The sequence below is a fragment of the Mycteria americana genome, chromosome 5, assembly GCF_035582795.1.
Source record: "Mycteria americana isolate JAX WOST 10 ecotype Jacksonville Zoo and Gardens chromosome 5, USCA_MyAme_1.0, whole genome shotgun sequence".
NCBI lineage: Eukaryota > Metazoa > Chordata > Aves > Ciconiiformes > Ciconiidae > Mycteria > Mycteria americana.
The window spans coordinates 49,070,851-49,092,923 of record NC_134369.1 but is presented as its reverse complement, the minus strand read 5'-3'; the positions used below and the strand labels follow the sequence as shown (position 1 = coordinate 49,092,923).

The 22,073-nt window shown below is 54.2% G+C and overlaps 1 protein-coding gene across 6 annotated transcripts in view; it reads right to left on the bottom strand.

Moving 5' to 3' along the window:
- Positions 1-3,201, bottom strand: part of TMEM63C (transmembrane protein 63C) — a 32,643-nt gene extending 29,442 nt beyond the window's left edge. For 3 of the 6 annotated variants that reach the window (XM_075503319.1, XM_075503313.1, XM_075503321.1), the window contains exon 1: positions 2,726-2,827. The gene's annotated coding sequence lies outside the window, so the exon portion shown is untranslated. The other 3 variants (XM_075503314.1, XM_075503322.1, XM_075503316.1) reach the window with 2 other exon arrangements.
- Between the last annotated feature and the right edge of the window lie 18,872 nt (positions 3,202-22,073).

The following is a 22,073-nucleotide window of genomic DNA, read 5'->3' as shown; positions in this document are numbered from 1 at the left end:
TAGCGGCCTGGGCGATGGGAAGGGCCCGTGCAGTGCACGGCTGTTGTAATGGTGTGAGCAAACTGCTGCCATTGTCCCTACCTAATAACAAGGTGTGATCACAGCCTAATTACCGGTCCCAGCTACCTTTGAAGCAATAACATCAAGCCAGCTTTTAAAAGATGTTTAGGCATCTTAAAGTGTGGGTACATGCCAAGTGGGATCCTCAAAAGCTCTAAGACCTCTCGTCGTTGAGGGATCTGATAGCTGGATAGGGACTGAATGTAATCAAGCCATAGCTGAAGGAAATGGGAACTGGAGCTGCTTCTCCTGAAATAATCTCAAAGCAAACCCGCTTTTGCTCTGAGCGCAGTGCATCAGCAATGCAATGTTTTCTTCAAACTTAGGGCTAAGTACACAAAATATATTTACAGCAATTAAAGTAGGTAAGAAGAGCTGCTTCGCCAAAAGCAGAAGTGACAACAGTAGAAGGCTTTGGTGTTTATAGGACTCATGGAGGAGTCAGTATTTGCACAGCACACTGATGTTTGCCTAAGAGTTTAGGTGACTGATTAGTTTAATATCAATTGAATTCACTTGTGGGTGTTAGAAACATTTCTCCCTCTCCTTGCTGCTTTGGGAAAGCTCTCGAAGTCTGTTAAGACGGGAGTATTTCCTGCAAGGAATATTTTAAAGCAGTGACACTCCTCCTTTTACAGCTCTGCAGATGTAGGCTCTGAAGCTGTGATGAAATCTGCCTTACTTTCCCTTGGGCGAGAAGTCTCTGCATGGAAGGAGGACAGCATTTACCTTCAAGGGCCTACGCACACCCCTGACCGGCATCCCCAGCGAGCATCACTACTTCTGTCCCCGTTTGCAGGACCACCTTATGCTTACCATTCTCAGCAGCCACCAAACCAGGGATGAACTAGTTAACCTTGGGAAAGCTTTGAAGAGGAGAGCAGCTACAGAGCGATTCAAGTGTTATCATGCAAAAAAATAAAAGAGCTGAAAGGCATTCAGACAGGAGTTGCAGGAAGACAGGAGCCAGGATGCTGCCGTGGGAAGAAGGCAGAGGTTTAAGCTTACAGGGAAGCCGGAAAAGCCCATATGTGCTATGGACTCAGAGGCTGCAGGGGTGCCGGCGGCCTCCCTGCTTTTATTTATTACTTATTTGTTTGCCAATGGCTGTTTGCCAGGCTACTTAAGACAAATCCTTCCTGAAAGAGCTGCTTCTGCCTCCCTCTCCATCTGCTGCCCAGCCCTGACCACCACTTTGCAGGGTGGCAGGGAAGGCAGCAAGGCCAGGTCTGGTCTCAGGGCCAGTCTTTCTGCCTTCTCCTTTTTCCACACTTTCCCTCCTCTCTCCTCTGAACAAATACTGCAAACCACGTCAACAGCACCTTTTATTCCAAATGGAACATTTTGCCTTCTCTTCGCTGCTCAGACAGGCAGCCTGACCTGTAACACTGCATCGTAAAACCCCAACATGGGGCAAGGTGCTTTCTCGTACCTCTTTTGCCCACCTGGCTCTCCCCTCACCTCCTGGCTGTCTGTCCACTCCCCCCTGAACTCTCTGAAAGGGAAGAAGGCAGGAGTGCAGATCAGCACTGGAGATGGTGGCTAAACGGTTAAAGGGAAAAAGATGGTCATGCAGAAATAACATCCGCCAGCCAGACAAAGGTCTCTCTCTCTTTCTCCTGGATAACACCCGTTCTGTTCAGCAGGTTCCTGAATTGCAAACCCACTGTGCAGCACCGCTGCTGCTAGAGAGGATGGGGAAGCAAGCGAGGGAGAAGGCAGGGCCTTGATCTGTGGACAAATCTGGATGAAGTCATAAACTGGGGGGGGGAGAGCAGCTTGGCCAGAGCGTTAGATCATCCTGACCCGACAGCCCTTTCAGAGTCATTAATCTCTCAAAAGCTGGAGGGAGAAATGGGGAGAGATTCCCCTTCTTCTCCCCTGCCAGCACGAAGCGTTTCTAACACCGTCAGGTGTGGCTCCCGGAAGGAGGATTCTGTGGCCAGGATGACACGGGGACCAAGCACAAGCCATGGCATGACACAGCGGTGGGATGACATTTTATCTCGCATCAGAGGACAGCAGCACAGGCCAGCGGGCGGGCACTGGGAAAGGACACCGGGGGCCGGGGCTCGCTCTCTGCTTCTGCCGCTGACTTGCTCCAGCAGCCCAGGGAAGCCCCGCACCTCGCTGGGCCTCAGCCGCCCCTCAGGCGGGTGGCAACAAGCATTACTTAAAGCCACTTTGGTACGTGGTCCAGAATGAGGGCAGGAAAACAGCGTCTGAACAGAGCTAAGTACCCCAAAATCTCCTACAACAGCAAACCAAACCCATCCCTGTACCCTGGACCCGCAGAGTCCCCCTCACGAGCTATACCCGGGCGCTGCCCACGACGGTGCTGGCCCACCCGCCCCGGGGGTCACGCAAGTTGCCGTGAGCATCCCCCCGCGCAGTCCCAGAGCCGGGCCCACCCGGGAGGCGCAGCTAAGCGCGGCGGGGCCGGGATTAGCCCCACGCACGGCGCGGCTTTCTCCCCACCCCAATCACCCACCGGCAGGACGCCCCCCCCGACCCGTCCTGCGCCCCGGGAGACCCCCCCAGCCCCAGCCACCCCTCGCTGGAGCCCCGCTGCCCGCCGGGCCCCCCGCCCGCTGCCGGCGCCGGCTGAGCCCCGCAGCCCGGAGCGCGGCACCCGCCCCGCCGCCGCCTCCCGCCCCGGACTGACCTGCTGGGGGGTCCCGGCCCGGCCCCGCTCCGCTCCGGGCCCCGCGCCCGCCGCCGCGCCGCGCCCGCCGCCTCCCTCCTCCCCGCGGCCCCCCCGCGCCGCTCGGCCGCGGGCTGCCCGGCCCCGGCCCCGGCACCAGCAGGGGAAGGGGCCGGGGCCGCCGCCGCTCCGCCCCCCCGCCCGCCCCGCTGCGGCGGGGAGGCCGCGGTCCCCGGGCTGCTCCCCCCGCCTCACCGATGCTCGGGCGCCGGGGCCTGCGCTGCCGGCCGCCGGGCCGAAAAGCGGCCGGAGCTCCGGCCCCCCCCCCCCGCCGGGGGAGCCGCCTCCTGGCCCGGGGCGGGGGCGGGCAGCCCCCCGCCGCGCTGCCTACCGTGCACCCCGCGGCGTCCGTGCAGGGCGGAGCGGGCGAGGCCGCGGCCGGTGGCTCCGCGGCGGCCCCGGCTGCTCCGGCTGTCGGTGCGGGGAGCAGGCGGGGAGCTGCCGGCGGAGCGCCTGGCTGCGGGGTCTGCGCGTCTCAGGCTATTTCTGGGTCTGAGGCTGTGCCCGCCGCATCAGTCTCTCCGAGCGGCTTCTGCGGCGCTCGGCTCCTCGGGATGGCTGCCCGGGCGTGTGCCCCAGGGCGAGGGGAGCGGGCCCCCGGGGCGCTCCGCCAGCGCAGCGGGGGCACACGGGGGGTCAGCCCGCCAACACAGCGGCAGGGGCAGGTGGATGGGAGCGTCTTAGACCGCAAAGCATTTGCAAAACCTCTCCCGTTGATGCGGCATCGCTCAGTTGCTTGGCAGGCGTGGTAGCTAAGAAACTTCCGAGGGGTCTTATTTCTGCAGAGCAGTCATGCCTTCCTGCTATCAGGAGTGACCGGCAGGTGGGATGGGGACCTGAGCCACCAAGGTGCAAAGGGGCTTTCTCAGAGCCGGGTTTTCCTTAAGCATCCCACCCTGCTCCCCATCTCTCCAACCCATGAGGCTGCAGGCAGCGCACCCCGTGCTGGAGAAACGGCTAGCAGCACACCCAGGGGTGCGGTGCTGGGTATCTTGCCCGGCTACTGGTGTTCCCAACCGATCATCAGGGACACACCTGCAACTGGGCTAGCAGGGAACAGCCACCAGAATGTGACCACAGGGAAGCCACGCTGACATCCCAAGGCTTCATTCCTACCGCTTCATATGGGGGGCCTGGGGTCCCACATCTGTGCCTTCTCCAGATGCTGAGTAAACAGTGTTGCTCTGCAGCATCCTCTGAAGGCTCGTTTGGGCTCATTTCGTCTCTTCGGGCTGAAGAAGCACAATCCAGTGGCTAAGCCGCTGCCATTTAAAGGACCTTCCAGTCTGACAAGCACAGCTATGAAAGTTGCCAGGAGAAGCATCAGGGAACCAAAACAGGTAATGACCTGCCAGCCAAGAACCTCCCTTCATACTGCCAGTGGAAATAGGCTGGCACAGCTCACAGACCATGAGGAACCGAGGGGTGAAAAACAGGTGTCTCCCATAGAGTCTTTCCTTTTTTTTCAGGATCCCCAAGGCTGAGGTAGCACTCAGCTGATTTCTGCTCTGCTGGAGCGTGGTGCGAGAGCACAGGTGGGCTACAATGCGATGCCTTTTGATAAAACTTTACTATAAATGAGACCTTTATCCCCGACTGGTGACTTCTAGGAGCTACCATAGCCCAAACAACACTAAAAGCCTAAAACTTTAGGGTACAGCTGAACAAAAAAAGATTTGCAAATCTTTCACTGCCATCTCCTTCAGCCCCAGCAATATGTATGATGTGGAGAAGTCACGCAGCTTGCCCACTCACTCCAGACAAGCCAGTGCCAGTCCTGCAGCATCACCGAGGCTTGGAGACCTTGACTGCTGCCTTGCAGCAGGTGACACTGTCTGCCTCAGGAGAGAGCAGAGAGGACTGTGCCGGCTTTGTACAACATGTGCTCTGCAAACACTGAGCAACAGGGGCTTGTGGGAGAAACAAATCTGTGGGGATTTTCTAAAATGCCTTGTGACTGTGATCTGCCACTGGGTCCCCAATATTCGATACCCTACTTCACAGCAAGTGCAGACTGTGTTTTTCATAAGCCTTCTCTGACCTACTGAACTGGAAACCAACACACTCCATCACTTAAACTGGCAAATGCTGCTGGGAAATCTTGACTTCTGAGCAGAGCTGGCAACCTTGTGGCTGGTGAGCTGCCCCAGTCCCAAAGGAGTGACCACCCGCTCCCACTTCCTTGGCCTGCCAAGACATCAGGAATCACAGAAAGCTGGGCAAACCTACCCTGTGCATAAGCCATTCCCTGGAGATACTTGTTTCTTCCTGACTCTGGCCTGGATTGTGCCTACCTGGAATAGAATAGAATAGAATAGAATAGAATAGAATAGAATAGAATAGAATAGAATAGAATAGAATAGAATAGAATAGAATAGAATAATAACACAAGAGGGAAACACAGAGGAGTCCAAACAAGGAGAAAAACTCCTTCATTTTCTGTTATGTATTGGGCCTCAGTGGCCGTGACTTTGGCCCAAGAAGGGCCTTACAGTTACGGTCTCACAAGGGCTCAGGCATCCCATGGTTTTTAAGTCCCTCCACACGCCTGGGAAGCATAAGCAGCGTGTGGCTCAGCCTCCAGGTCTGCGTGCGGAGGAGCCCGTTACCTCCTTCCCGCACTGCTTATAACCCTGCAGCAGTGCGAGAGAGACGCGGAGCCACAGCCGGGGGCAGTGGGAGGATGAGGCACAGGGAGCTGTGTCGCAGTCAGAGCTGTAGCACTGCGTCCTGCTGTCTATGTGATGCTCCCTATTGTAATTCCTCTTTTCCATCGCTTACGGCTTTAATATTTAAGCTGAATTTCTCCAGGCAGGCTCAGGGACTTGGGCTGAGTTTGTCTAGACACACTTCAGGCAAGATGGTGCAACTGTTCCCGAGAACGACATCTGGAGAAAAAGACTATTTTGCCCATGTTTAAAAAAAAGCTGGTGGTTTCTCCTTGGGCAGCTCCAGTGTCTCTGAGCTTTGGAGCCAAACACTGGCAAAGCTGTGGCCTTTAGCTGGGGATGTGCCTTTGAATACCCCCTTGGAGCTGGTGTATGTCCCTGCAGTTTGCCCAGGCCAGGGGCAGACCAGAAGGGTGTGGGGATGAAAATGCGCTTTAGTTCCCGCTCCCTGCTCCTGGAGCTGACCAGACTGTGTCTGTGCCCCTGGCTGGCAGCCCAGTCTGGCACAGCATAGTGCTGCCAGGATGTCCCCGTGCTGGCTGCTCCCCACCAGGATGGGCCATCTGGGGTGTGGCGAGCACGGCCCATGAGCCCTCGGCCAGGGCTTGCCTGTAGGCAACCATCGAAGAGAGCCCTCACCTCCCTAGCGCAGGGGTGGGAGCCAGCGTGGGGCCTCACGGGGCCGTGTGGTGCGGGCAGGCCTGGACACAGCATCTGGGAAGCGGAGCTGGGAGTGGGCAAAGGCACAAAATGGCTGGTGCTGGTGTAGCGCAGCCCTGGATGCAGCCCCAGACTTTCTTACCTGCAAACTGCTTCCAGGACAGAATTACTTGTTTCCTTGGAGGATTTTTTCCTCATCATTACATTATGTTCATGCTTCAAAAGCAGGAATTAATTTATTCTCATCCCTGGGACAAGTGGGGGATTATCCCCGGACAGAGATGGAAACTCACACCTGAGGAGGTTGAAGTTGCGCTTACCCAGCGATGCTGGGCAGTTTCTCCTGCGGTTGGCACAGCGCAGCACTGCAGCCCTTCTGTGCTAACTTCAGCCCCGGCCATGGGTGCTCGGCATTTCTTCCAGCTGGACTCCAGGACACCGAGCGGACACTCGGAAAATGAAATCCGGGCAGTTTAGTCACCGCATAAGGGAAGTGTTGGTGAACCACCCCGCCTCACGCAGCCCCGGGGACGGCAGCAGGAGAGAGGCTGCTCCCCAGGGCAGCCTTAGCCGCCCTCTCCAGAGGCCTGCCTGCCTTTCCCAGCGCTGCCTGCCTCCTTCCCGAAATACCTCCGTAACTAAGGAAACAGGGCTCCTGTAGGCAGCAGCTTCTTTCCGTGTGCACCGTTGCTGGGTCCCCAGAGCACAGGGGAGCTGCAGGCACCGTCCTGGGCTGAGGCAGCGCCAGCCCCATCCACAGCCCCGCCAAGGGCCTCCGGGCCGCCCCACAGCCCACTCCCAGAGCCCAAATGGAGGGCAGCACCTCCCGCATACGCCCCCTGAAATCCGGGGCAGAGCCGACTGCGACAGACCCGCATCCCCCTGCACAGGGGAGGGCTCTGCGCCCTTCACTGGGGTCTGCCTGGCGGGGACCCCCGGCTCCATGCAAGATGCTTCTGCCTTCCCACGGGAGACCATGGGACTCGCGCTTTGCAAAAGGAGAGGCTGGAAGAGCTGCAGCAGAGGCTGAGCCGCCATCACACCAGCCACCTCAATTCCGTTAATTAAAAAAGTTAATTTCTTAATTTTCAAGTGCTCACCCTGGACCTTTGCAAGGCTCTTTGAAGGCAGCTTGCCACTGGGAATAGCAGAGAAACTGGGGCCGCAGCTGCTAAGCTGGGAAATCGTCTCTCCCCCATGCCGGCTCCCTCGTGATTTGGTGTCTGCACGCTTGTAATTTCAAATCTGCTTCAAACATCACCCACCACCCAGGCTGCATGACCAAGCACTAATCAGTTACATTAAAATATGCTAATTGGCTCTTCCCAATTGCCAGTCAGGTGGGACAGTGTGGCTCAGCACTTGCAGGCACGGGATTTCTCCAGATCTGTTTTTTGGCTGGCCTGGAGAAATGAGGTGTTCCCGTGGTGCTGCCCTGCCCCTGCCAGCCCCGCTCCAAAAGGCACCATGGCTGGGCCCTCAGCACAGGCAGCTCAAGTTGTCCAAGCCACTGATGCAGCTTAAACCCAACTGCTCATCTCAACAAATACCAACCCCAGCCCTCCTGGCTGTCAGCCACTGCTGCCTCCAGCAGTGCCTCTGGGTGCTCCCACTCGCTCCTGTATCACCACAAGCAACTGGTGTAGCTTCTTGCTCAGCGCTTTCCTCTCTTCACCCCAGCATCCTGCCACTAACCAAATGTTCCTCCACTTTTCCCTCCCCAGATCCTGCCTTTTGCAACATGGAGCGCTTCACTCACCCCCTTGAAGAAGGACCTACTGGAGATCTTCTTCTAGACCTGCAGGCTTGCACTTGGTAATGCCAAGCCAGCTTTTGTGCATCAAACATCCTTGCATTACTCTGCAAATAGCTAGCCTGCACTTCCCCAGAGGTCAGGCCCACTGCCCGCCTACCCTGTCAATGACAGGCATCCATGCTTGCTAGTGGCTCTGGAGATGCACACAGGTAGGAACACAGGTCCATTCACTCTGTGGAAAATACACCTGCCTCTTATGCATGTGTGTGTGAAAGAGAAACAAAATAAATACATGGTTATATGAAGCTTGAATTGGAGGTCATGGATCAGAGTAAAATCTTTCCTGCACATCTTGGGGCAATGACCGCTGTGCATCAGGAGGTGCAACCGGTAATTCCTGACAGACAAGAAGAAGATCCAGGCTGAGCACTTGACCTTCTGAAGCAGGAAATGGCATTTGCGATGATGCTTCAAGCAATGAAAGATTGATTGCAGAGATACCAGGGAAAAGTGATGGTAGTTTTAATGAGAATGTCAGTGGATTATGGGGGAAGGATATAAACTGACAGGCTGAGCCAGGAGAGCCAGTGAGAAAGATGCACATCATGTAATGAACCATATTACCATTCTGGCCAAATGAAGGGCTCTGTGTGCAGGCTGTCTCTGCCCACACGCCCGGCTTTTCCAGGAGCAAACGCTCCATGCACTGATGTTCTCCCCAGCTAAAACAGTTGCCAGCAGCGCAGCTAGCTAGTGCATGGTGGCGTGGTCCTTTATGAAAGTCATTAACTCTAAATAGGCTGTCTCATATACAAAATATTCAACAAAAACATCTTTGCTAACTAGCTCGTTGGCCTTTCCTCCATGTATAGAATAGCATCACAATGAAAAAAAGAATAAAAGGAAAGAAAAAGGAAGGGCTATCCTAGGTCAGAAAAGGCATTTGTGTAGACTGGCATTCTGTTTCTGGAAGCGGCTGGTAGCAAACACCAGAGAACAGCATAAGAACGGAGAGGGAGGATGATGCTCCTTCAGTGTCCTCTCCCATTCACCAGCACGAGGCTTCCTGCACCAGCAAATACATCATTCTTGAAAGAGATTCAGAAGCCATATAAAATGTGGGCATCCACAACGCCTTGCAGCAAGGTGTTCCCCAGGTAAGCTGCATGTTGTGTGAAGAGCACAACATCTCCTCGCAGCTCTTCTGACCCACTCACCAGCTACCTTCACCCACTTCTCAGCCTGGAGCATGCAGTCAACGTTTGAGCCTAGTCATCATCAAATAATTATTTATTAATTTCCCTGCTCATGCTGCTGGCTTTACCTATGGTTTTACTGTGTGTATAATTTATCATCTTCAACTTCATTCATCTTGATCTTTGCAACTCCTTTATCCCTCCCCTCCTTTCCACATGCACTGAATTGAAGCCACCACTCAGGTAGAGGCAATATGGGGTTTATCAGGCTGCAGTTACACCAGGGAGGAGCTGGGAACACTCAACTGAACTGAAACTACAAGGGAAATGTGAGTGAATGACATGCTATTAATGGCTAATAATGCTACCCCATGACAAAAGCAGAGTCATGAAACACTGGTGGTCACTGATGATTGCAGCCCTGCCTCTGGTCCCTCACCCACCTTCCCAGCTAGCTCAGCAACTGGCAGCTCTGCCGCTGCTTCAGCAGACCTCCAAGAGCCCCAGGGAGAGCTCTAGCACACTGAGACAAGGCAGATGCAGCAGCTTTTTTGCTCTCTGTTGGTGACCAACGTAACATGGTGTAACAAAAAAGGAGACAGCACTGGAGCTCCCAAGCAAAAGCTTGGAGAACTCCTGGAGCACGTTTAGCCATGTTGCGACAGAGCATGAATCACTGCAGCGGGTAAGGGTCACATCTGATGCAGCTTTTGTCCTCCTGCAGTGAGGACTGCAGTCCTCATCAGTGGCGATTTGGGGAGGTGTGGGTGGGGGATGCTGCTCTGCAGGTGGATCCTGCTGGGGGAGCAAGCGCTGCCCTCCCAAGGGAGATCACAGCTGCGGGGCTGGGGGCTCCCCGGCAGAGCTGGAGAGGGAGGCAGGGCAGAGGTCTCTCTTGGGTTGTGATGGTTGGCTCCTGTCCCACATCCGCAAATGTCCTTGAGCTGCTTGGCTCCCGAATCACGATGGTGGCAGCCCCATGCTGTGGGTGACCCAGGGAAGAGATGTGCAAGCTGGGCATTTGTGCCCCCCCCCCCCCCCCCAGCACCACTGCACCCTGCACACCACCCCCCCTTCAGCCTCCACCGAAAACTCTCTCCACCCCACACCATCTGCTCCCCTATTGCCTTTTGTGTGCCATGAGGGATGGAGAGCTGGGTTCCGAAGAGCTGACTGCTACAGGACGTACACTCCACGCTCATCGCTGGCCAGTGCCTCCCGACCGTCCCAGACAGGGCAGCGTCTTGGCGGTCTGCTGAGGTGAGCACCGGGCTGTGGGCCAAGCAAGCTCCCTGAGCTCTGCAACCCAGTGGGCTGAAAATACAGCACCACAACATCTCGTGCCACATGTGGTACAGGCCTGGCTTATACCCACTGACCTACACCTCTTGCTCAGCTGATTCATTCCCCACTGGGCAGTTCCTAACACTTTGCCCAGTTTGTACCAGCCTCTGACAAGATGGCATTTTGATAAGAGATGGGTGTGGAGCCCCCCAGGAGCATATTTTATGGGCAGGTTGGAGTCAGCTGAACTTCCAGGTTGTCCATCTTGGATGTGCAAGCAGATACTGTAGGAAAAGTCAGTTGTGCTGGAGCGAGTTTGGTGGCCCATGCTGATTTGTTCTCTGTGCAGCACCTTCATTTGCTACTCCTTCCCCACGGGTGAGAAGATAAAAGCTTTTGGGGAGGTGACTGGATCCCACCCCAGCAGGGAGGGTGGGATTGCTGCTTCGCTTTACCTTGGTCATCGCTCCACTGCCTTCGAATGCCTCTGATAAAGGTAAGTGTAGGAAGGGGCTATGCTTCTCCGAAGAAGACCCTCTTTGTCTGTGTCTGCATCTTCCAGCGGGAGTTGCCCAACGGAGGCTGAAAGCCTGGCCCCTCTCCCCGACCCGCAGGGGCCTTCGGCCGGCCGGGGGGGGCCTGCCTGGGGCATCACGGCTACCCGGGTAGGAGGGGGCTTTGGAAGCGGCTTGGCGGGGCTTTTCGGGGTGGGACTGCGGGCAGAGCTGCGCTCCCCTCCCCGCCGCTGCCCTCCCTCCCTCCCTCCCTCCCTCCTCCCGCCGCTCCCGGCGGGCTCCCAGCACCACCTGCCGGCTCGCCCGGGCAGGCGCCGGTGCCGGGGGGGGATGCTCTCCGGTCCCCCATGTGCCAGCCCACCCCCAGCACCCCCGGGGGCCGTTCCTCAGGAGGTGACAGGCTCACCCGTCACACGCGGACCTGCAGCTCTTCCTCGGCTGCAAAGGTGCCGGAGAGGGGCCAGGGCAGGCCTGGAAAACCGGGCGGGGGGCGGTAGCTGGGGACCCGGGGAGGTCCGACGAGAAGTGCCGGGGTTGGGAGGGTGCTTGGGAAGCCGGTGCCTCCTGCACAGAGCTCCTCTCATCCCGGCGCTCACCTCAACTCCTCCGCTGGCTCTTTCTGACCCCAGCCACCCTTGCTCTTTCCAGCTTTCACAGCACACCAAGGTCCCCTCCATCCCTGCATCTCCATCTGTTCTGCTCCTGTTTCCCAGCTCCTTTCAGTCCTGCCCCCCACACCACGCCAGGGCCCCTCCTGCCCGAGCCCTGCCCAGGGCTCCCCCTGGCCCTGGTCCCCTCGGAACCCCCAAAGTGATTGTGCCCCTGCTCCTCACTGCGTGGCCGCTGCTCCCTCCGCTCCCAGAGCACAGCCTGCCTGCTGGCCCCCTCCAGCTCTATGGGGCAGCCCTCTTTCCCCAGCTGTGAATGAAGCAGATCCTGGCTTCTGCTTCTGGCAGGCGTTTTGGAAACCTGGGTACTGGCTGTACTTACCCCAAATCCACCAGACAGGAATCTGAGAGAAGCAAGTGAAGCAAGTGAAGACAAGTCTGGAGAAAGTCCAAGTCTCACTGCTGTGGGACTTCTCCCTCATAGTTATTCCTCGTTTTTCTGTTTCCTCCCATAACTCCTTGCTATTTACACTGTAGTCATCCTCTGCAGTCCTCCACTGTGGAGGTCCACTGCTTCTCCACTGCAGTCCTCTGTTGGGTTTTCCTCACTCAGCCACTGCCCCTGTGAGGAGGAGGGAGAGTAAGGGCAAAGGTGCCATCCCCACAGCAGACACCACCCCGGCTCTGTAGGCCCTGGACCACCATTGGCCTTTGGAGATGTTTAGAAGCTTGGGGATAAGGGAAATATTACCATCTGACAGGAGCATGCCCTTTCTTCAGGCAGCCTGATGTGTGATTGCCCTTGATATGGTGCCATCAGCCTGACCTTGGGCTTACTCAAAGCAGCGCTAAGGGCTTCATTGGTTTGGTACCAGATACATCAGGTGGTTCCTGGAATCTGGCAAGCAGCTGCTCATGATCAAATCATGGCTTTCTTTTCCTTCAGCCAAGAAAAGAAAGTAGCATCTCAATTATTTTTCCTTGGCTCATTTAGGGAGATGATATTACTGGACCAAAATTTACCCTTCAGCCCCACCCAGCCCAGAAGGGGTATTGGACTCCCGGGCCTGGTGTTTGCTCCCAACATCTGTAGGGATATGTCCACCCCCTGGCACAAAGAAAGAGGTGCTTCTCCTGGGAGTCCAGGCCATATGGGGGCTGGAAACAGGTGAACATGGGGCTGCCTCCAGCCTCCTCCACGGAGGACCTGGTTCTGCCTCTCATCCTCTTCTTGAACAGTGCTTTGAATTTCTTCTGTTAAGGCAAGCCCGATCTGCTCCATGAAAAGATGTTGTTCACCACTGGCAGGGGCAGAGAGCTGCCCAGAGGGCACCCTGGCTGGTGGTGGGGCTGAACAGACGTCTAGCTCAGGGCTGCACAGAAAGCACCTCGACCTGCTTGGGGATCAGCGTGGGAATCCCCTCCACGTGGGCACCCGACTGGCAGGGATAATGGCCTTTCTTCTGCACCAAATCCAGGGCTTAAATGTGTGCTCAGAAAGTGAAATGCCTGGGCTCTAGCTCCTCCTATATCTGCCAGAGTTTGAGCCCAACATCTTTCATACCAAGCTACGTGATGGATGGGATGGATCAGGCTCCCTTCAAGGGTGCTGGGCAACTGTGCGTGCGGCACATGGGGACAGAGAAGGGCAAGAAGCAAGATGGTGTCTGACTTGGCATTCGGTGGCTGGAGGCCTGGTCTCTGCTCCCCTGCTGTTAGTGCATTTTACATAAGGAATCGTAAATGGAAACTGCACCCCCTGGGGCAGGTGGAAATGAAGCAGGCAGAATCTGGCCCTCCGTGTAGCAAACAAGTAGTCAGTTAAAATCATTGCCACCTGCAGTGTGGCTGGGGTGGTGGTTGTGTGCAGGGCATCTAGAGCACTAGTTGATAGCTAGCATTTTTGCAGAGCCAAAATAATTTAGGAACTGCTCTTACAAACCCACTGGAGGAGCATCTTGATGGCAGGGGCAGCAGCCGTGTGACAGTGGGGAGAGAGATCACTTCTCCCAGAGCACTGCTGCAGCAGGCAGGAGGATTAATCCAAGTCTATTTTCTGGAATTGATTTAACACTGTGTTCATTTATCTGCAGCTCCTGCTGAAACATTTCATATTTCAGATCTGATTTCACTGTTTCCAAGGCTGAAAGGCTTCCTGCTCTAGGGAGAAGCAGTTCTGCAAGAGAACAACAAGTAGGAGCCCTAGGGAAGCAGCAAAAGGGAAGGAATATTTTATCTTTAGTAACTGGTCATTTCCATTTTGGAGGCAGTGAAAGAAGAACCATCTGGTGGGTGCTGAATATTCACTATGTAAACAGTGACTTGGTTATGAATATGTGCATGTGTTATTGTTATTTATTATTTATAGGATTCCCTAGGTGTGCATGACACTTCACAAGCAGAAAGGAAGACCAGGGCTCTTGCTCCTTGATGTGCCCAATATAAATTTGACACAATGCTCAACAGCACAGAGTGCAGCAGACGAGGGTCGGGCAGCTGGCTAGGGGTGGGGAGGAAGATGCCACCCCTGTGAAAAAGGGCAGTGTACAACTTCTGGAGCAGTAGCTGCTCCTGCTGACAGTAGATTGCTTTAGATGACCACCCTCACATATTCATGCCCGTTACTTTGGGTTTTAATCCTCTCCTGCAATGAACACCATTTACATTTAGTATTTTAATTCTCTGCTCCTTAAGAGCTCTGCTCCCTGCCTGGAAATGATGCAGAACAAAAGGTACCTCAGTCCAAAACCTTTCCTTGCTCTGGTATTCACCTGCGGGTGATGGGACTGCTCACTTGGCTTGAGCTTTATGGCTCAGGAGCTTCAAATCAGTCAGCTGAAACAAAACCAGACATTTTACTGTGCACTTTTCCTGCTAGGCAAAGTATCTTGAAAGCAAGGAAAAGATTCTCATGAAGTCCCAGGGTGACACCTTGTTGTCAGGGTATAATGTCTGATACTGAAGCTTGCTGGGGATGATGGGAATTCGAGAGCACCCAGACACCTGCAGAAGGTGCTCAGAGCTGTGCAGGAAGAAAGGCCTGTAGTACTTCCCCCTTCTGTTGTCCTTCCTTTTCTTTTCACTGCCTGAGCTGTTTTTCTATAGCGGTTTTTACCACATCATTAAGCCATTCCTCTGGTGCTGAGCCAGTATTGTGGGCAGGGTTTGATGAAGGGGGCAGTCATAGGCACTTGAAGGGAAGCATCTTGGGTCCCTTAGGGGGACACTCCCCACACCGTTATGGGGACAGGGCTCAGGGGCACCTGCAGGGCCAAGAGGATGGAGGAGTAGGTGCACCACAGCCAGGGACAACAGCCCTGGCCTCAGCTCAGGCCCTTAAGTGCCTTCCCTCCTGCAACACTTCCTTCCCACCTATCATCAACCTTTTCTCTTCCTGCTGGCACACTCTGACATACTGAACTTTACTTGACTGCAAAAGTTTGTTTCCCAACACCACCAGCAAGCAACAAATGAGTCAAATGTTGATTTTTGCAACAGCTTTCCTAACACAGCAGGGCACACCATAAATTGTGACTTGTTTCAAACAGGCCTGGTGCTTCATTGCACAGGCCAGCTAGAACAGCCCAGAGCATCATCAACAATGCAATATCCCAGCTCCTTGGAACCACGCTGGCTGCTTGGCCTTTCTCCTCTTCTTGTCAAAAGATGTTTAGAAGTTTATATGACTCCAAGAATGAGCAAGATAGGCTAGGAAGGACAGAGGAACATGTAAGGACTTTCATGCAGGATGAGGCAATGTTAGTGACTGCTCTGACTTTTTGTGGTGAGACCTCCGTATTCCTTGCTGAGCACCTGTAAATCCCACAGTCGTAGGACTCCCCCTGTTAGTCACCACCAGCATCAGAGGAATGTAGCCATCATGGCAGTTCCTTGGTTGCAGGAGGAGAAGCAGTCCCAGGTAGCCAGCACCAACTCAGGCAGAGCACAGAAAAGCAAATAATCTAGTATTTTGAAGGATGTCCTTCCTTGTACCCTAGGCATCGAGTCCTGTTTTAAAAAAAAATACTATGAGTTAGAAGACCCCTAAGACACATTTTAGAAAGCAACCAATTTTTTCCTTGTCCAAATATACCCTTAGTGCTCACGCTACTGGGGTCGCATGAGTCTTGGACTTTCTGGCAGAAATTACAACAGCCCGGTCTGTGTGGTGGGTTGCTATTCAGATATTCAGAAGGTCGGTTTTGTTCGATAGACATAAAACATCTTTTACAGTCTACTCAACAGCTCATTCTTCATTTGGAGGCAATTGACCCTTTGTCAATAAACCTTTCACTCTGTCTTCTGAAGTGCTGGAAATCCATTTGCTGAAGAACATCGTCATGGGGAAAGGTGGAGAACAAGCCCCTTTGAAGAGTGGGGTTCTAGGTGCATTTTTTTTCCCTCAATTCCATTTCTCCTCTTCATTCACATGGCTTATTGACCTGAAAATGTCTCCCAAATACAAAGGTAGAGCAAGCCATGGATATGTTGTTAGGTGGCAGATTATTTACTCATTTACTTTAGAACTGTCGGGATTAGTTTTCAATGTATGCCACTATCTGAATCATAATGTGTCCCTGCATAAATACCTTGTACACCAAGCATTACCTCCTAGCTTAGCTTTAAAGTGAATGATAAGCTGGGAGGTTGGTAATGAGAAAACAGCAGCTGTATCAGCCTGGGGAAGGCAGGAGTATGGCTGTATAAAACCCCTCTCTTTCTCAACACTGTCCTTGAAGGAAGAAGGGGAGGGCAGGTGAAGATTGGCCAGATGGGAGCTGAAAAAGAGGTTCGGTAGCTTAAGTCATAAATTCAGATACAGCACATGCTTGACAGTGTGCTAAAGTCATGACCATCTGTCAACCATGTAGTTACCCTCTCTTCCCTTGTTAATAAGGGTCTTCCTCACTGAAACCCCCTGCACAACTGATGCAGCACAACTGGCAATCTACATCAAAATGATTAAAACCTGGCTACCTAAAACTATGCTGTCAATCTGCTTGGCCTCGATGCTGGGTGCCCCTCAGCTCTCAGGGACTTGCACAAGAGATACAATACTCTGGGTCCTTCAGTCTTTCTTTCAGAGGTTTCCAAAACACAGCCCAAGAGGAAAGATTGAGGGAATAGGGTGGCTTCATCTAGAGAAGACATGGTTGCCACTTTCAAGTACGTAAAAGACTGCAGAGAGGAAAGGATTCTTCTTGCTCTGTATCCACTGGGCATGGGATAAGGACTAACACCTTAGGCTGCTGCAAGGTAGTGTCAAGCTAGGCATGAGGAAATACTCTGAAAGGATAACAATGAACTGAATGGCTTGCCCTGGGGGTGGTGGAGAATCTCCATCACCAGAGATCTTCAGGACCTGATCAGACTCTGGTCTGCAAGGGACAGGTATACTTGGGGCAAGGATATGGAGGAACTGGGAAAGATGGTTGAGTTGGCCTCTGAAGGTCATTTCTTACTATGAGTAGGAGCTTAGCATTAGATTTCTGTTTCAGGAAGATCAGGTCCATCCTGACAACCTCAGTAGTATAACCCAGAGCTGAATAAGGAAAGGACTGAGCTCCCTTTTCTTCTCAGTGTTCATGTCTCCACCTAGGCAGATTTGAAGCTGGTCAGCATAAAGGCACGCAGCTCTGCTGCCAACCATGCTATATTTGTTTTGTTGCTAAATTGAAGACATCAGGCCTCACCTGCTACTTTTCGTGGCAATTCAACTTTACCTAACCAAACAGGAAACCTCTCCAGACATTGTGGGCATTCAAATTTCAAAAGCTAACTCACTGGAAAAAGAAAAAAGAAAGCCCACAAAAACTTCATAAAGCTTGTATTTAAGTGATAATTTAAGGCAAGCAGCACCAGGTTTACCACAGAGAGCATTCATTTCTTCCAAACTATCACAGCAAATAGCAGAGATTAACTAACTCATTTCAGAGAAAAATCGCCATCAGACTGTATCTTGAATGCTAAACTAATGGGGCTGTCTGAGGCAATGCACATTTTGAGTTGGAAGAAATTATACATAATTTGGGATGCAATTTAAAGTGAGACCTTGAAAGATGTTGAGCAGGCTGTATCAGAGCATGGCATTGACTGGAACTGTATTTTATTCTGCTTAAAATGTCTGAGCACAAGGAACTAGGAGATCCAGGGACCAAGCTGTCATCTGCCAGTCATCATCAAGTGTAGCCCAGGTTATTGAACTAGAAGATGAAAACACCAGCTGGCTGACAACTGTGTAGATTATTCCAGCGGCTTCCCAGCCTGCTTGCTAAAGGGACATATTGGGAAAGGGTCCATACCAGAGAAAGCCCCTCCACACAACTGGGCAGCAGGGGAGAGTGGAGTGGTGAGATTCAGCAACATCGAGGCTGGAGTGAGAGAGAGGGACTGCCTGCAGTATGCTGTGCTGATTTCTGGAGAACATCTGCACAGTAGGTAATAACAACAATAAATTGCTCTTACAGGTGTTCCTCATGCCCAGCTGTCAAGGTCTTCCAGAGAAAGGCATGTAGCATAATCCCTACCCTATTCAAAAGACAGGAAAATCCTGACACATGGGTGAAGTAATTTACCTGCAGTTGAAAAGCAGGACAGGGAAATACTCCACCTCCTGGGTCACAGCCAGACTCTGTCCAGGGAAACTCTATCTCCCCAGAGAAGGAAAAGGGAGATACTATTTCTGAGTGCCACACATCCAAGTTATCCATTATGTTGATTTTACAGCAGGAGAAAATCAAATTCCTGCACTAAATATTGTTACTTTTTAATGGTTGCTCCAAATTAACTATTGTTCTCGTTATTCACTTACTCCCTGTGCTAATCTCCTTATTTACCCATCTCTCTTTTATATACATAGGCACATGCATAGGCAAATTCATCCCCAGACTTCTCCCCCACCCTGCCAACAGCTCATCATATCAACACAACAGCACTGAAAGAGGAATTTTTTTTCCTATATTCTAAAATATGAAGCCAGTATTTTGACAGTGACAAATCATAAGCATCAATTTGCAGAAGCATTTTAATGAGAATGTGGGGAATAATATGTTTCAGCATTCTTCCTTTCCAGTGGAAAACATTTTTCCCCTTTCCTTTCCTTTCCTTTCCTTTCCTTTCCTTTCCTTTCCTTTCCTTTCCTTTCCTTTCCTTTCCTTTCCTTTCCTTTCCTTTCCTTTCCTTTCCTTTCCTTTCCTTTCCTTTCCTTTCCTTTCCTTTCCTTTCCTTTCCTTTCCTTTCCTTTCCTTTCCTTTCCTTTCCTTTCCTTTCCTTTCCTTTCCTTTCCTTTCCTTTCCTTTCCTTTCCTTTCCTTTCCTTTCCTTTCCTTTCCTTTCCTTTCCTTTCCTTTCCTTTCCTTTCCTTTCCTTTCCTTTCCTTTCCTTTCCTTTCCTTTCCTTTCCTTTCCTTTCCTTTCCTTTCCTTTCCTTTCCTTCCCTTCCCTTCCCTTCCCTTCCCTTCCCTTCCCTTCCCTTCCCTTCCCTTCCCTTCCCTTCACTTCCCTTCACTTCCCCTTCCCCTTCCCCTTCCCCTTCCCCTTCCCCTTCCCTCTTTTCCTCTCCTCTCTTCTCTTTACTTTACTATCCCTTCCTTCCATCCATCCATCCATGCATCCCCTTTGGCTACAGCTTACGATGCTCCCTATGCAGGCAGATTAATGTCTTTCATGAGATGCAGTCCCTTCAGTCTAGGAGTATTTCATGACATGAAAAGGTTTCTCTGTAATTCTTTTTTATTATTATTTTGATGTAAGCTGTTAAAATATGGAGAAAACACTGTCTGATTATTTAAAGATAAAATCCAGGCTGGGTCACGTATCTCTATTGCAAGTCTCAGTCTATTTTAAATTGATGAGTTGAGGGAATATTGGAGGATTTTTATTCTCAGTAGTCGTGACAGGAGGATGAGGGAGGTGGGAGTGAAAGCTCGATCGGTTCTGAGCAGCTTTCCCTCCAGTTCTGCCGAAGGTGTCTCTTAGTTGTTCGTCACTGCAGATCCAGTGCCTACAGGCTTGGTTTGCACCTGCTTTTATTATTGCCACTGTTTTTCTCAGAAATGTTGAATCATGAAAGTTATCTGGGAGAAAAAGTTATTTCTGATAAAAACCCCTTGAATACGCAGTTGCTGTCACCACCCTCCACACTAGTGCACGTGCAGGAGACAAACACAGCCACTCTCTCCTCCAGGCCTCTCTCCCTAGAAGCTGACACATGAAACACACTTTAATTTTGCTCTATACCTTCAGGCAAAGGGCGAGTCTCTCTTGGAGAAGCAGAGTCTGTCACTGGCTGTGCTGAGGGGTTGACCAATAAGCCTAGGGCCTACGATTAGGTTAAACCCATCTTTCTTTAACTTGTAACCAGCACAGAGTTTGACTGTCTCCAGGGGCAAAGCTGCAGCCCAGCAGCCCTCTTCTTTCCCCTTCTCCTCTCCTGGGTGGCTTGTCTGCGGAGGGAGACAGGGATGCTTTCCATGAGAGCTGGGAGGGTGCAGCACGTAGGTGTGTAGGAGAGTGAGAGGCTGTGCACAGCGCCTGTATAGACAGTACAAGGACTGCGTGGGTGGGCAGAGGGGAGTGAGGGTGTGCAGCTGTCAGAGGGCACATATATGTCTGCAAAGCTTCTACCAGCATGTCATACTGCCCGGGCACTGCTTGCCCAGCTCAAAGCCTTTCCTAGGTACCTGCTGTTGTGCAAAGATGTCCTGCAAACCCAGGGAGGCTTTGAACCTGCAGAGACTCTCCCCCAAATTTCCCCTTGCCTCAGATGCTGGTTCCAACAGGGGCACCTTGGGGCGGCAGGGAGACATGCTGAAGCCTCACCTTGCCTCCCTCACTCACACTGCGGGAAGGAAGGATGCTCTGCGGGCTGGAGCGGGCAGGACGTCCCTTCCCACCCCCCTGCTCTCCCGGTCGGACCTGTCAGGACCTCAGAGCTCCAAGCACACCCTTCTCCTCCCCAGGGCTCCAGGGCAGTGCTCGGAGCGAGGCGGAGGGACCCGCAGGAGATGCGGGTGGTGCTGAAGGGACAGCGCCGGGGCTGGCGGGCCGGGCTGGGCCGGGGCCGGAGCGGGGGCTGGGGCAGGGGCTGGGGCTGGGGCAGGGCAGTGGCAGGGGCAGGGGTAGGGGTAGGGGCTGGGGCTGGGGCTGGGGCTGGGGCTGGGGCAGGGCTAGGGCAGGGGCTGGGGCTGGGGCAGGGGCAGGGGTAGGGGCAGGGCTGGGCCGGGGCAGGGGCAGGGGCTGGGGCAGGGGCAGGAACAGGGACAGGGGCAGGGGCGGGGACACGGAGCGACAGAACACGGACAGAGTCGGGGGAGGGAGAGGATCGGAAAAGAACAGGACTGGGGAGGGAGAGAGAGGAAGAGAGAGGAAGAGAGAGGGAGGAGAGAGGACAAGGGCTGAAAAGCACAGGGACAGGGACAGGGAGAGAGACAGGGCAAGAGACAGAGAGAGACGGACACAGGGCAAGGACAGAGAGAGGGGGGACAGGGACAGCGCCGAACCGGGCGGGACAGGAAAAGGGCAGGAGGGGAGAGTGAGGGCAGACGCCGGGCTGTGCTCCGGCTCGGCTGCCGTGGGGGTCTCGGCATGGCCGGGGGCGGCCGCCGCGCCGGGCGGTAGCGGCGGCTCCGCCTGCGCCAGACACGCCGGTACCGGGCGGCACCCGCCGCGCCCGGGGACAAGGGGACTGCAAGGTGGCGGCGTGCAGCCCCGGCGCCGCGGGGCCAGGGCGGGCCCGACCCCTCTGGGCCGCCGGGGGTCTGCAGGCACCGCGGCGCTGAGGAGCCCCTGGGGCTGCCGGCGAGGGGGGGCTCGGGGTGCCGGGGCACCCACACCGCCGCCCAGCAGCTCCCCGTGCGTTTGGTCCCCCGGGCTTTCCTGTGCCCTGGCGATTGCAGGCTGAACCCCGGGGCCGGGGGGCCGGGGCCGGGGGTGCCCGCCCGGCGGGCGGGGATGCGCCGTGCCCGGCCGGAGCCGCGGCTGCGGCTGCGGGGCCGCCCCGGCTCGGTAGCCCAGCGCCGCAGGTTGCATCCGGACAGCACTTGACCAGCTGTTTTGTGCATTTTCTAATTTCGTGCAGAGCAGGGCAGCCGTCATAGAGGTAATCTGTAGATCCGTGGCTTTAAAGGATAAATTAGAGCATTGGATTTGATCCGTATTGCAGTGGATTAGAGCAACCTCTCCCCCCTCCCCTTCTCCTCTCCCCACCCTTTCAATTCACTCCCCCCTCCTCCAGCACCACCTTTTTTCCTCTCATGCAATACCAAAACTGACCCTGCCTGGCAGAGGGACTCTGCTAGGCGAGCAGAGCGCTGCACACATCGCCGGCACACGGCCGGAGCCGGCTCTCCCCTCCAGCCTCCGCAGCCCCTCCGGGGCATCGCTGCTGCAAGTTCCCCGGAGGCAGACGCCGGGGCCGGCGGGGAGCGGTCGCTGCCCGCGGGCTGTGCCTTTGCCCCGGCCCGGCCGGGGCCGTGGGGCGGCGGCGAGGGAGGGCGGCCCCCGGAGGGCATTTCCCGGAGGCAGCGGGGCCGGGACCCGGCAGGAAATGGAAGGATGAAGTGTGCAGCCGGAGCGGTGATGTTCCTTCTCTCCTTGCTTTCCCCTGCAGGAACGTAATCCGCA